At 38.6% G+C, this 15,193-nt stretch overlaps 1 protein-coding gene across 4 annotated transcripts in view; it reads left to right on the forward strand.

Annotated features, from left to right (window-relative positions):
* Positions 1 to 15,193, forward strand: part of TPK1 (thiamin pyrophosphokinase 1) — a 294,653-nt gene that overhangs the window by 249,962 nt on the left and 29,498 nt on the right. The window lies entirely within an intron of this gene.

Below are 15,193 nucleotides of genomic sequence, written 5' to 3' on the forward strand. Positions count from 1 at the left end.
TGTGTTATAACCAAAATTTCAAGATCCTGTTTGTCTTGAACTTCTTTGTCATGAGTTTGCATCTAAATCTGTAAAATATTTCAACTTCAAATTTAGAAAGGTAATTGAATTATGCTATATGAAGGAAAGTGTGTAATTTTTCACACATCTTTCTAAAAAGAGCCTGTTTTTTTAGCCCCTTGTCTCCAAGGAATGTCAGGTGGATGATATCCTTCACATCGATAAATGTAGCCATCACCATGCAAAAGAGAACCTTCTCTCTTCAGTCTGATTTTTCATTCATATTCTTTGATTAAAGCATTATTAAGCTAATGTAGAAATTAATTGAAGTAATATCCAGCAAAGGGTCGTGAATTTTTCCCGTATGCAGAAGAGAAGTATTATGGATATGAGTTTTGCCTTTTTTTCTTTTTCCTTTCAGTCTGGAATGTGTTCAGTCTTTTCTCTACAAGAAAAGACACAAAGAAAAATGGAAGGAAAAGAAACCCAGATGGTCTCTTGTGGATAGAGATATATATATATGTGTGCATATATATAATAACATGGGAGTTATGGAGTAGTAACTCAGAGTAGATTCAGATTATCAGGGGGATTTCATTATATAATAATCAGAGTAATATACTTTCAAGTAATTAATTTCTGTTTTGAAGTAGATTATACCTTTTTTTTTTTCTGTTTGCAACACCTAACTCTGGCAGAAAGCTTATTTGCCAAAACTAAGCCCCCAAGGGTAAATACCTCATCACAGAATCATAAAATCATCAAGGCTGGCAAGGAGGCCCAAGATCATCAAGTCCAGCCTTTGACTGGATGCCACCATGTCCATTCAACTGTGTCACAAAGGGCCACATCTGCTCATTTTTTAACACCTCCAGGGATGATGATTCTACCGCAAGTCCCAAGTGAGAAATAGAGTGGTGACTGACCTTGAACAGATCCAGTCTCTAGTCCAAAAGTGGTGCTTCTAATGTAGCTGCCTTTTTGCAGTGTTACTTCGAGTTGCATGAATAACACCATTCTCATTACATATTTGCCTGTTCTTTATGCTTCTTTAGCCTAAATTGCTCTGTCTAGCCACCATTTAGGTACAATCTTATCTTGGAAGAGAAATGGCCCATGACTTGAAAGTTACAAAACAAACATGAATGGTTCAGTCTCATGAACCCCTTACAGAAAGTTAGGAGATCCTTTGTGGGAAATAAAGGCAGTGCTCTGCTCAGCAAGATAGTGAAAAGTCTTGGGTTTCAGGAATCAAGTTGCCCCTGTTGGAAAATTGATATGTAATGAGTGGCCTGGAAAAAGTGATTTTTCCCATGTGATGAATTGAAAAGAAATTGATGGGAAGAGATGATGCAGAAGTTCCTGCCTCCTAATCAGGGGTTCAGCTAACATGCTGTACTAGCAGGAAATTTCCAAGCTGCTGATTGTATTGCTTCAGAAAATGAAAAATCATCCAATTTCTTGAAAACACAGTGTTTTGTCTTGGAAAGAAAAATGCATTAAATTATGGTACTTAGTATTTTAGACCTTCTTTCTTCTTGTATCAAGGTTCACTAGAGCTAGTAGAGGCTGATTCGAATAGACAGCTTTTGCCATAGCCTGCAGATGACACTTTAGTCTCCACTGTCACTAATCTGGCTGGGAATGACAATCACAGTGATAATTACATGGATACTCTGGAGACTCAGAGGCAAAGCAAAACAGATTCTGCTCCACAGAGAATTTGCTTCTTGAACAACCAAATGCGGAAATCAAATCCTCCTGATGCAGGTTGTCTGATACTATTGGATGACATATTATAACAAAGTAAACTTAATTATTAGTAGAACTATATTGCCTTGTGTGTTTTAGTTTTAGAACACATACATATTTATTATTCCATCTGCTTCTGAAAGACTTAGCAATTGGTTGTTACAATTAGATAGTTACTAAATATATTCTGTCCTTATGCAACTTAAATGGAATGCAGACTTGGGAGCCAGCAGGAGATACCCAAGAAAACTGAACTGTGCTAAATTGAAAACTGATGAGAAGGTACCACTTTCTGAAGTGCATAATTTTACTTTGGAGCACACTGGACTGAGGTGGTAACAGGTTTTGTTCAGCACTGGTTGTGTGTTCCTTCAAAGTGAGTGCCTGGGCAGCAGCAGGTAATCCTGCCTGATTGCTTTGTCCTTGGCTGCACATAACATAATGACATGCAACGTACAACATCCACCACAGACACAAACCATCATGAATGCTCCTGATGTGAGAATGCTGGACGAAACAATGGATGGTTTATTTGAGTAACGGAATCGTTAAAAAAGGATAAACACAAAAACTTTTTAGAAGTTTTTGTAGTAGTTTTGATTGTAGTTAATCATTAGAGGTAGGAACAATATTTCCCTGGGGAAATACTCTAGCTATGTCAGAACTGCCTAGATTACGTGGAGGGGAGGTGTTGTTGTTACCTTTGAATTTGGTTGGGAAGTTACCAAAATTATAAACAAGGGAAAAAGAGGCTTCTGGTGAGATCAGTGTGTCTTTTCCCATAACTACTCATAGTTCTAGTTTAAGGCTTATCTCTCAAACCAATTTTATAGAATGTTCCCAGCTCTTGGTTGGCTGTGTATTTTTAAACTCTAAATGAATAAATGCATGTGCAAACATAGGTGCAGTGAAATGTTGCCTATTAAAAACTAAACTCATAAAAACCTGTCCTAAAAGTAATAGACCGTCAGCAGCTTCTTTTATAGAGGAAAATCAATTTAAAAAGAAACAACTCTGAATATAATTAAACATCATAACTCTGGTTTATATGTGCTTAATAGGTACAATAATACTTACCTACTGTATCTCACAGGAGCCTTTTGAAGTTTAATTAATTACCATTTAGAAATTCTAGGATGAGAATAAACTCCAAGTACATTGTATCACTGCTGCTGTTTTAAGCAGTTTTGAGGAAAAACTAGTAATTCAGAGATCCGGAATGTATGCTAGCATTCCATTTTAATTTTACATTCACATAAGATTAGTTTCTTCTTGTTTTCGTAAGATTTTCCCCTTCCTAGAATCAACATTTAAGGTTGTTGTTAGTCTAAAACCCAAAACATGTATTTAAAACAAGTTTTAATGTTAAGCAAATACCAGATCTTTCCTTAACCTTTTTTGTTTAACTTTCCTTCAGAAGCAGGAGGCGTAAATCAGAAATGCTTAAGAAACTTAACAGCCAACCTCAGTGACAGTATTAACATAAATTCACACTATGCAGTAGAGTGGCACTCAGGGCAGCCTAAGTAGTGGGAAGATTGTTAAAAGTCTTGTGATAGGTCTCAGTAGTTTATATTTGCTCATTACAGAACATTGTTTTTCAAGAGAAAGTATTGTAGGAAAAATAAGCAAACCATTGCACAGCCTCAGTGTTCAGCAGGAATGGAGACTGGGGAGCAAGAGATAACCCCATAAAGGTTGGTATCACAGCTGGAGCATTAGCATTAGCTGTTTTAAAGATGAACTGTTAATCAGTTCTGAAATTAGACCACATCCTCAGTTAACTGGAGAATCTAAAACCTTTATCACTGTGTGTAGGGGAGAGGGGCAGAGATGTCAGGATGGCTGAGTAGTAGACAGGTATGTTTTCATTTGTGTTGCATAGATGTTAATTTTATCTTGGGTTCACATTTGTGACAAAATGTTTTTAAACCCAGGAAATCCTTTTAAAGTTATCTAAATCTATATACTTTCTTCCTTGTTACATTAAAAAAGGCAGTATCTGGATTAGGTTGTGTTGAAGATTATTTTCTCATATATAAAATCAGCCTGACAATTTTGTTTGGTTTTAAACTGACATCTTTACTTTTTAATCTGGTTGTGTTATGATTTGCCACTGCACACAGAGTTTCATGTGCACATATTCAAAGATATAACTTCTTTAGTTAATGATACTAACAAATAATTTGTGTCACAGGTCTACAGTCTGAGGCAGGAGGAAGGAATTAATGCCAGAATTAGCCAACTGAAGGCTTGGGACTGCTAGGTGGTTTTGTCACCTGAGGGAAAGCTCTGATAATTATGAGTTATGGAGGATCCTTCAGTTTGAAGTAATACTGTCTCCAGCCCCCACTTATCCCCATACATCTCACAGAGTTATGAAGTGGGGTAGACAGACTTCATTACGTACAAAGTCTTTAGCAGCATAGACAATCATAAAATTCTGCAATTTTTATGTGCTGATGTCAACATGAGTATCTGTTGTCATGAGTGTCCGCTGCCTGTATTCTGGATAGTTGTTCCAATATTCTATCTGGACTTGACCTCTTAAGAAAAAGACCTTTCTATTATACTCCAATAAAGTTTTCAATTATGTTTTAGATTAGAAACATCTTAGTCCAGCAGATGGGGAACTGAGCTGGGAATCACTAGATGGGCATTTTCTCATGTTCTGCTGGGTTACCCAGGGTAACTCCAAGCATACTTCTCTGTGCTTCATTTTCTCCAGTTCAGAAACAGGAGTGATGCCACTGACCATCCTTTAAGTGTTGTGAGATCTACTGGTAAATTTTTCTTTACAAAGCTGATGGTGCCACTGTTATTCCTGCCTGGGTCACTGGATGTGCTGTGTTAGTGTGGCAGAAGGCTGCATCTTTGTTGGTTTGTTTCTTTTCCCAACATCCTACTGTCTCTGTTCTTCACATTAGTAGTTCTTTTTAGGACTGGGACAATCATGTAGTTTTTCTTTGCACAGTACCCAGCATAATGAAGTCTGAAGGCAATGACTGCTATTGCACTGGTAATTAAAACTGAATTTGGTAAGCTGATGAGATGGTTCGGTTAATAGCTTGTAACAGGGTGGTTATTATGTTAATAGCCTGTAAATCCCTCCTGCACAGAGCTGCATCACTCTTAACTTGTTGGACTTTTGTACTTGTGGCCTTTTGATCTTGCAGCTTTTCTTAGTATGTAGAATGGAAATTACTGATTTTTAAGCAAGTTGGAATACTTGGAGAGAAAACACAGTAGTTGTGTTTTAAGAAAAACCTAGTAAACAATTTAAAAGTTTTTGAAGTATACTGACTCTGTTGGTTTCACAAAGCTAGTCTTAGGTATTTTTTCTCCATTTGTCTTGCTAAATTTACAAGCTTCTTTGCCTTTTGAAGTGAAACTCTTTAAGACCTTGTAATCAAACCACTGCTAACTTGTTTTTTATTTAAACTGCAGCATTTGCATGGGCTGTGCTTCCAATTCCAATGTATAATTTATATTCTGTTGGGGGGAAAAATTGCCGCTGAATATTTTAAGTTGTAGTTTGGGCTGCAGGCATACAGGAAAGAGTGCTTCTATTCACTGTGTTTGCACAGTATTTATATAATGACTTTAAAATGCTTCAGTTCTCATCTGATTTAAGAGCAATGTTCCTGAAAGGCTCTTGCAAACTCTAGGGATTGGGATCTTGGGTATGCATTTTTAGAAGACAGAATGTCAAGCCCATGGGGTCTGCAGGCAGTAAAACTGAACAGACCATCAATCTCCACAGCCTAAAAACTACTCCTCTAGCCCTCAGCCAGCACCCTGCACCTACAGGGGCTGGGCACTCCTAACCCAGCCCTGCATTTCCAGGGAGTCACAGTGCTTGGCACTGCCCCAGCCCCTTCTCTTTGGCAGCACTCAGCCCTGAGCACAGCCTACGACATTTCAAAGAGACATCCAAGCAGAGCTGCTGAATAGGTAGAAGATTTGCCTCTCCGATCTCTGCTGCTATTCCCTGAGTCTTTGAAATTCCTGAGACACATACAGGATTTTCTGAGGTGAAATGACCTATAAATGTATCAGACTCTCTGAAGATATGTTGTCCTATGCCAGTCAAAAGGATAAAGACATACTATCCTTACTAAGAATAATTGAAGAAGTGCCATTGAGGAGCCAATTTAGAGAAATTATTGCAGTGAGATAGATGCCACATAATTGATATTTGGTATGGGCAGATTTATGGATGTAGCTGTTACAATACTATAAAATACTTAACTGAAGCACTTAGAGCTGTCACTTTTAATAGTGTACTTTTGCACACTCATGCTGTGGTAACTTGAGCTTTGTATTTTTTATTCTTTATGTGACTTCCTGCATTGCAGAAAGACATCTACAGAACTCCCATCATCTTCTTTTGAACTCGTGTTAGGTAGATTGCGTTGACATGGTCTTCACACAGGATCAAGCACCTTTTTCTTGTCCTGCCTTTGGCAGTACTTCCCCCCTCCATCTGGACAGATCTGCTGTTCTATTTTTTTCTCACTTCATGCCAGAAACATATGCATAGCTAATATATTGTGTTAAAAAAAACGTATTTGCTTTTTTAATACAAACTCATATCTCTTACCAAGAACAGATCTGCAAATACTATACTATGTCCCCTACAGCTATTCTCTGTTTAGAGATTCTTCATCATGTGTTGGACAGATGGCACAATCAGTGGGTTGTATCAGAGCATTAAAAAAAATAAATTCTTTCTCACTGCTTCTACCTAGACTGTTTTGAATTCAGTGAGATGCAACAGCTGTAACACAATCTTTCAATGACAACTCTGAATGTGGTGGTATACCATCCCCAATGGTGTAGTTTCATTTGAAAGTCAAAAAATATGTAGGAAAAATGTCATTTAAAAAGAAACATAAAGGGCTTTAACAGAGCAATGAAGGTTGCAGGGTTAAGAACCTGACTTGCCACAGTTGTTTACTCTCTCAGCTGTCTCAGATCACACATGGATCTCCATTTGCTGTTGCTTAAACAAATAATACAGCTCCGTTTTTTCTTCTCTTAAATACTTCTTAAGACTACTCTGTCATTTGTTATTTAATAAGGTATCTGGTACCTACAGTCTTGCCAAAGCATCAAAGATACTGTGTTCTTGGTGAGCACAACAGAAAAAGTAGCATTAATAATCAACATGTTTGCTGAGAGGACAGCCTTAAGCTTCTGTACCGGGCATCTGTTGTGCCTGACCATTTGTCATGGTTGGACACTGGCGCAATGCCAGAGTCCCCATGAAAATGCACCTTCCCTAAATAAATGCTGTGAGATGTTATCAGGAACAGAGCAGAGCAGGCCCAAGCTTAATAACAAAGGAAAAAAACTTTATTAAACTACTACTAATACAGAAACCACATAAACTAAATCCAGGATGAAGACCTTTTAAAACACCCCTCCTCCTCCCAATTTCCAAAAACACCCAGCCATGAAACATCACCCGGGATTCCTGATCAAATTACCACCCTTCAGGTAATCCATACTCAAACTATCAAGGGAGAGAGAAGTCTCTCTTGCACCAGAGGCCCCCCAGGAAACACAGCTGCCACCCTGTGTTTCCCTGTCACACATGGCCACCGCCCGGAGAAAATCTGCCAGTGTGACACTCTCCTTTCCATGTCACAGTGCTCTCACCACCGTGCATGGACAGACTGCTCATAGGCTCCTTTAAGGATGCTTTGCCACGGACCCAAAGATACAACAGTTCAGCTTCTCATCCTGGGACTACAGCCCCCCCCATTTTCCCCTGGGGCCGAGGGGTCCAAAAACAGGACTCATCTTCTTCCCGAAGACAGAGGGTATCACCATTCCCTCTTCAGCTCTCTTCGTTTCTCGCCATTCTTGTGCTGTTCGAAGCTGAAACAGGTCTCCCTGGGTCACCACTGCATCCCCCTAAAATGCAGTCTCTATTGCAGGAGATTTTGGTTCAGTCCATGGCTAAGAAGAAAAGTCCAGCCAAAAGCTACTTCATCATCTCCTCCCACCTAAATATTTCTTCTTCTAACATCTCAGGTCCCGGACTATCTCTCTTCCACTACAAATCAAGGAGGAGTAATACTTTTAAAAAAAGCCCTTATTTCCTGGAAAGGGTTAAAAGTTCAGACTCCCTGGACGGCTGATATCTCAGTCCGGCGTTCCGCCTCCCACACTGGGCATTCCCCCCCCGCTTCTCCTTCTCCTCTGCCGGCAGATTTCCAGGTGCCGCCAGGCTCTCTGTCTCTTTCCCTCTTGGGGGGGGGGGGGGGGGGGCAAAGGCATCTCCACTTCTCTCCACCCTTCCGTCCACAGGAGCTGGCTCGGTTCCAGACCCTCAGCCCCTCGGCCTACCTGGACAAGGCCGCGTGGCTTCCCCTCCCCCACCCAGCCGGTGGCTGGGCAGGGGAGAGCCTGCACTCTCTGACGACCGGAACCAAAAGAGACAGTTCTCCTGGGAGTTCTTGCTTTTAACCCCCTGTGTTCTCAGAGGCGTGTCCATACTTTCAGTGGTCACTCCAGGTGCCAATATCCAAACCTGACCACTGATTGGTTTGACCTAACTTCCTGGAAAAAATTCACTTCCATGTCAAACCACGACACCATTAGAACCTGAAATGTTTGATAACTGTTAAATTGTATTAAAAAAAAAAAAAGTAAAGATCTTGTATTTTAGTCGTCATCCTAAAAAGCCATAATACTCTTTCCCTTGCATGATTTGTCCCTCCCATCCCTGTCATTTTTGCTCCCAGAAGAGGTGGTCCTGGTGCAGCTCCTGTCACAGATCCCAGCTTCTCTTTAAAGAAGAAATGCTTCTCATTAAAGAAGAAATGCAATCAGCAAAAGAAGCAGTGATAAGCTGCCAATATGCAGAGAGTAACAAACACAGTTTTAACACAAGGCTGGAGGAAAGATGAAGATCAGTGCAGAGATGGCAAGGGACCGTACTAGAGATAAGGATAGTTGGAGGTGGGAGGCAGGAGGTGCTGGGAAGCTCCTTTGGACTGCCAGGTGAGCAGTCCTGGAAAGGCCCCTGACTGCTGCTTTTATTCAGCTCACTCCTGGGAAGAAAACCTGACATGACATGTTTTGAAAGAGCATCCTATTTCTTTGTGTCTCCATTTTATAGGGAGGAGATACATCTTCTCTCTTACTTTTGTCATTAACCACTTTCATAGCTTCATTGAATCATTTCGTTTGGAAAAGGCCTTTAAGATAATGGAGTCCAGCCATAACCCTCACACTGACAAGTCCACCACTAAGCCATGTCCCTAAGCACTAGATCTAAATGGCCTTTAATTCTGAATCTCAACTATTGTACTTAATCTTCTTATATTTCTACCCTAAGAACTTTTTCATGGCTTCTTACTTCATATGTGTTCAGCATCTGTGTTTCCTCGTTATATCACTGCAGCCAAACTGCTCATGTAATGCTGTTTTAGGTGATTTTATTCCTTAAAACTGCAGCTTTTAAATGTAATCTTATGTCCCAGCCCAGGTAGACTTGAACTTGAGAAGGTGCTCTCAGCTAATATGGGGAATTACATAATAATTGTATTAGTTACAATTTGTATTCTATTTACATAATTTTAGTCATATTAGCAAGCTGGAAAAAAAAAGAATTTTTAAATTTAATCTTTTAGCGGGGGGATGATGAGAGAACAGACTAGAAAAAGACATTCTTCCCCTGGTGTTGTTGCAATATTCAATTTTCTATCTGGCACTGTGTGGGAGGCAGTTTGGGTTGTAGGACAGACTTGATATTTCTGCAAAACAATCAGCAGCTAAATGATTGTGCTGATATTTAATTGTCACCTTTTATGTTCAATAGTTTAACAAGTCACTGTGACTGATGAGGTGTCTGTTGCACTGGGTAGCATTTACTTTGTCTCACTCTGTGCCCTTCTTCTAAGCTGTCTTCTTAACTGTGATGACTAGAGAGGGGACGAAGGAAAAGAAGAGGGTTGTGCAGCTGTGGGTACATCCTGACAACTGCAGAAGAGCCTTCCAGAGGTTCTTGACACAGGTTTTGACAGAAGTATACATTGACCTGTGTAGTGCTGTGGTGTTCTTTGAAGGCAATGCACAGCTTAATGAGAGATGGGACTTCAAGTCACCATGAGAAACATCAGGCAGCAGTTTGACAATTCAGTGTTCATTGCACTGTCCTATTTCTACCCATACTATTATAATTTTCCCAAGTAATTATTATTGCCCTCCTGGGCAGTTGGTTAACTCTGTAAAATTCTGCTACATCAGAAGCAGGGGAACTTGCTCTTTTCCAACATGTTCAGCAACATTGACACCATTTCTTGTTGGCCTGTGCATTTTAATATCATTCTTTCCCTATGACAACATGAAGCAGTGAACAGCTGGCCAGCTGCAGAAGTGCTTGTGCAACCACAGAAGGTTAGGAAAAAGGAGGGTAGGGAGTCTGGTTTAGAATTAGCTGACAGCCTTGCTGCAGAATTATGATAAAAATGTTTTGTTGAGAGTTAAATATATGTGCACGTCAGGGTCAGCAAAACAGCTTGGGCTGCCTTCTGTTTCCTTCTCTATTTGTTTAGCACACAATTTCTCAAATGTCACATTTACTGTAATCAGTCTCCTTTCATTTGCATGATATTAATCTGACTTTTGACTCCTCCTTGTATTTCTGATGAGCTCCCAAAGTAACAGCAGAGTTTGGAGTTGATTTAGTTCTTCCTTGGCATAGCACTGACCCCACAATACTTCTTGTGGAGTTGTTCTAGATAGACAACGTACTGAACAAGTGGAAATGACATTTCCAGTGGAGAAACCTGTAATCCCTAGTGCAGGAGACACAAAGGGGCTCTCTGGGACCTGAGGTCACTCTTTTAATAAAAAGGTTATCAATATCCAGCACATAAACCATCAGTAGCTGTTTGGATGGATGTAAGTCAGCAGCTGTAGTTTATGTTACTCAAAATATTGCAGGCTGCTTTTAACATTATTTTAGACATTTTTATGATATATGTATAATCTGGTGGAATACTATTGCATCCTTGACTTCACAGCAAAGGACCCAGAGATCCATCTATCCATACATACATAATCCATTACAAACAATTTTGATGTAGATATTTCAGACTTGCAACAGTTATGCCATTTCTCTTGAAATACAACTGGAAAATTTGTAGGAAATATAACATTTGCATGGGGAGAAGGGACAGGGGATTAAGGGATGAATCGTCTGTACTCAGTGGTGCTGTTAGGAAAATGTAGATACCCATACTATGATTCATCATGCCAAACATTGTACTTCTGCAGCTAGCAAGTCACAGTTGCTCTTTTTTTGCTCAGAAGATGAGTGGGCAGTTTGAAAGTATCATTTATCTGATTTACTTCACAAATCTAGCTTGAGTCACACACCCTATACAGTTACAGCCTTGGGGCATTGTAGGTGTTTGCATTTACTCAGATGAATCTCACCCCCATTTCCTCTCCTGGGTGAAGTATTTTTTTCAGAAGTATTTTATGAATTGCATTCTTATTTCTTTGTATGGTCAGAGGATTTTCATTGCAGATATTAATGTGCATGTTTGTAAGTTTGTACTTTATTTAGAGATTTTTCCAAGGTCAAACTGTGTCCTTCTCCTGTCCTCAGCAGAATTTGAAATTGGCTGCTTGGGGAATGGTTGCTATCTCACACGTCGGATGAACTCTAAAGATGACCATTACTGTGCTGAAAAACACTTTCTTAATGTTTTCTTAATGCAAATTGCTTCTTTTCTAAAGTGTTTTTTTAATAATTGGTGCAACTCAAAAAACTGAAAAACTGAGTGCACTTGTGGTATTTTCATGCTAGCCAAGATACAGCACTTGCTTTTCTATGTTTTTTACTCCCTGTAAATCAGATCATTTAATCAAGAGCCTTTTAAATAAATTTTAAAGATAGCTCTTGCAAAAGACAAAAAAATTTCGACAAGATAATGTGAAATTTATGCCTCTTAATTTTAATTTTTTTTTATAGAAGAGAAGGTCAATTAATTGCTCAAGCTTAATAGCAGCCCTGCTTAGACTCCCCTCTGTTCCAAGTTCAGCGCTGTTCGTCATTTTGAATAGTTATTAAAGCTGTCAATCTTTGTAAAATCTATTTCTGAATTTGGAAGATTTTTACATTGAAATCTGGGATAAAGGTTGAAAATATAATTATATAATTTGCATGAAAAGTGTGGAGGGGGCCGACCCTTGTTTTTCCCAACTTTTTTTAAACTCCTTTTCTTCCTTACAATGAATAGTTGCTGCGTTGTAATTTTTCTTGTATTTTTGGTAGGTTCTTTTTGTTTGTTTGTTTTAATCCAGGGCATAATGAGAGTGAGCACTAGAACAGTGAACAGGGAATTAAGAATTAATTTAGCAATCTGACTGTTAGCACCTTCCTCATTTTCAGCTTTGCTGGAAAATAATGAACACTATTTGGTGCCCTGCTCCACCTCCTTAGGGAGGCGAGGAACAGTCTTCAAAGTTATTTTAAAGTAAAGGGAGTAATTTGTTCCCCTTCCCTGAAACTCAGTCTCTCTAGCAACTTTATTATTTAAAGAACAGAGGCTGTTATTAGGCATCATAGCCTGGATAATATCAAGTTTTTCTATTTCTGAACTACCCATACTACTGATAGTGTCAACTATGAAAATTTTAGGGTTAGTCATTTGCCATATAGTTTCAATTTTCTGAGGTTTCTTGGACCAAAAAGAATCCTTACTTTACTTGGGTAATATGATGATCCTGATTTCTGGTCAGGATTAGTAGATGTCATTATATTCTTCAACATGTAACTTTTTTTCTCTTTAATTACAGGATACCTTGGAAATTTCCTGTTCTTACATGCTTGTTTGGCAAATCTGTCCTTAAAACTTCAAGATTCTAGTTTTAAATTAAAATGAAATCTTGTGTCCTAAACCTGCCCTTTGACTAAATCTTTTCATTTCTTGAGCATGTCCACTTCCTTGGAGCAAGTAGAAAAAATGCACTCTGAGTGTGTGCATTTGAATAGCAGTAAATACAAAAAGAAAGCTTAATATCTGGAGGTTAATTACTGATGTTATGTGTAGCAATCATTTGAAAGACCCTAATTTGCTGAATCAGCAGGCTTTCCAAATACAACATTCTGGACAAATTTCTTGTTTTCCCTTAATGCAGAAATTTGGTCCTGATTTAATTTAGCCTCCAGGACATCAAACTTTGGTGCTTGAAAGTTTCTATTTCTGCTACTAGTTTCATATTCCACATATTTTTATGACAGCTTGATGCCACCTCATTTGGCTGTTCAGCCCTCTTCTTTGTGCTCTTGCTTTTCTATTTCTCCAATGAGTACCAGAGTACTCTAGGAAACCTTGGACAAGTAAAAGAGGCATTTTTTTTCCTGAAGTATTACTGAACAACTTTTTCAGTAGTAATAACAATGGCCCATAGCTGAGGACACAACACATATTATCGTGGGATGTCTATGCACTCTACAAACCAGCATTCCTGCAAACTGAATGAAAACTGCTCATATGAAATATGTCTTTCTCAGTTAAAAAGCAGCTGATGTTCTACATGAGCTTCTACAGTGTCTTAAACTTCAGTCAGAGAGCACTGAGCTATAAAATAGATGCAAAACCTAAAAGTCTTAAGGAAGCAGGCAGCTTTGCTAGCTGGAAAGTCAATGCTGGAGGTAGGAGACCTGTGGACCAAGAGTTGCTAAAGTACAGACTTCAGAATGAACATATGCTAGATGTGAAATGTGACTTTGAAACATGCAGTTCACGAAGTAAATATTTCCTCAGACAAAGAGGTTGGATAAGCTTTCAGAGTCACACATATTTACAAGGAGTACATGAGCTGTGGGCTGCAGAGGTTACTGTATTTTGCTTTGCTTTGCTTTAGCTGATATAAATCATAAATTACTCACTTCACCTCTGTAGGGTACCTTTGGGTTTATGTTATAACCACTAGAAGCCAGGATGAGCTTGACATTAATTTTATGCACCCTTGAGGAAGAAGTAGTGTTTAAACAGCACCACCTCAAGAGCATCTGTGCTGACTGTATATCTGTGCGTGCCTGACACAGGGAGATGTGTGATGACCCTTCCCTTCTCTAGAAGGAAAGAACAACACTCTCCTGCTTATACATCACCAACACAAAGTGGAAACCAACATCTTCCTGTTTATCTCAGAGCTTGTGACACCGAATGGGTCACAAGAAAGAAGCTAGACAGTATTCCTCCCACTGTCTCTCTTTTTTCCCTGGGATATACTTTGTTATTACAGAGTACAGTTTTCTTACTCTTATCATTAGGTGTGTAATCCCTGTCAAACTCCAGGCCTACAGCAATTGTTCTTCAAATCTTTGTGTGTAAATAAGTAACAATGCTTATGAATTAGACCCTTCCTTGTGCAGTTAACTAAAAAGATAAAAAAAAAACAAAAGTAAGAAACCTTTGTTTAAATGAACCAGTGTATCCAAATGCAGTGTAAAATCAATGACACTAGAGTGCAATTATCCTACTTAGTGATCAGTTGCCAACAATAGTGAAAAAGACATGGGAATCTGAAGGTTTCTGTCATGAAAGAAGACTTAGGACTGACTATTCCAGGATTAATTTTAGGAATTTTATTTTTTCCCCTAAGTATTGTTGTGAAAGAAGGATTTTTCTATTCTTTCACCTGTTTAGTGCTGTGTGAAGCTTGCTTAACTGGTATTACTGTACATGTTTTTAGCAGGAAAGAAGATGCCATGGAAAGTTTTCCTGTTTACCTTTCTGTGCTGACTTTTGGCCCTGCCATATACTTTTGACATTTCTCAGTTGCACATCATTAACAATTTATACTTCATGTCAAGATTTAGATAAGCTAATGACAAGTCAGATAATGTATGTGTTCATATGCACACACATAAAAATATCTTGGATAAAGAAGTACAGCAAACTGCAGAAAAGTTTCTGAATACTTTATGGTTACTTGTGCTTTATTGCTCAGTTGACATCTTGAGAATAAATTGTCTTATTTTGTAGTAGTAAGAAACCTTTCCATAGGCTTCTACAATGTCTTTCCTCATGGGGAAAAGCTGTGAGGTCTGTATTTGTGGAGGTTTTCTATTTTAACATATTAAAAAAGCTTAATGCTATGTTCTAGGATCACTTACATAATATAGAAGTGGATATTTACATACGTAAAAATGCACATTCAGATCCTAACATTTCTAGGTATAATGTGGGTATGTGTCGTGGTGACTAAGAAAGTTTAAATGTACACTTTCATCATGCCATCAGGTAGGCTTTTAATGAGAGAGGACCTGTAGAAATATCAAAAAAAAAAAAAAAAAAAAAAAAAAAAAAAAAAAAAAAAACCCAAAACAAAAACAAGAAAACTATTCAAATACCCATTTCCAAAGTAGTAAATTTGTATAATAAATGCAGTGATTCTTATCTCT

The sequence above is a fragment of the Vidua chalybeata genome, chromosome 1, assembly GCF_026979565.1.
Source record: "Vidua chalybeata isolate OUT-0048 chromosome 1, bVidCha1 merged haplotype, whole genome shotgun sequence".
Classification (NCBI taxonomy): Eukaryota; Metazoa; Chordata; class Aves; order Passeriformes; family Viduidae; genus Vidua; species Vidua chalybeata.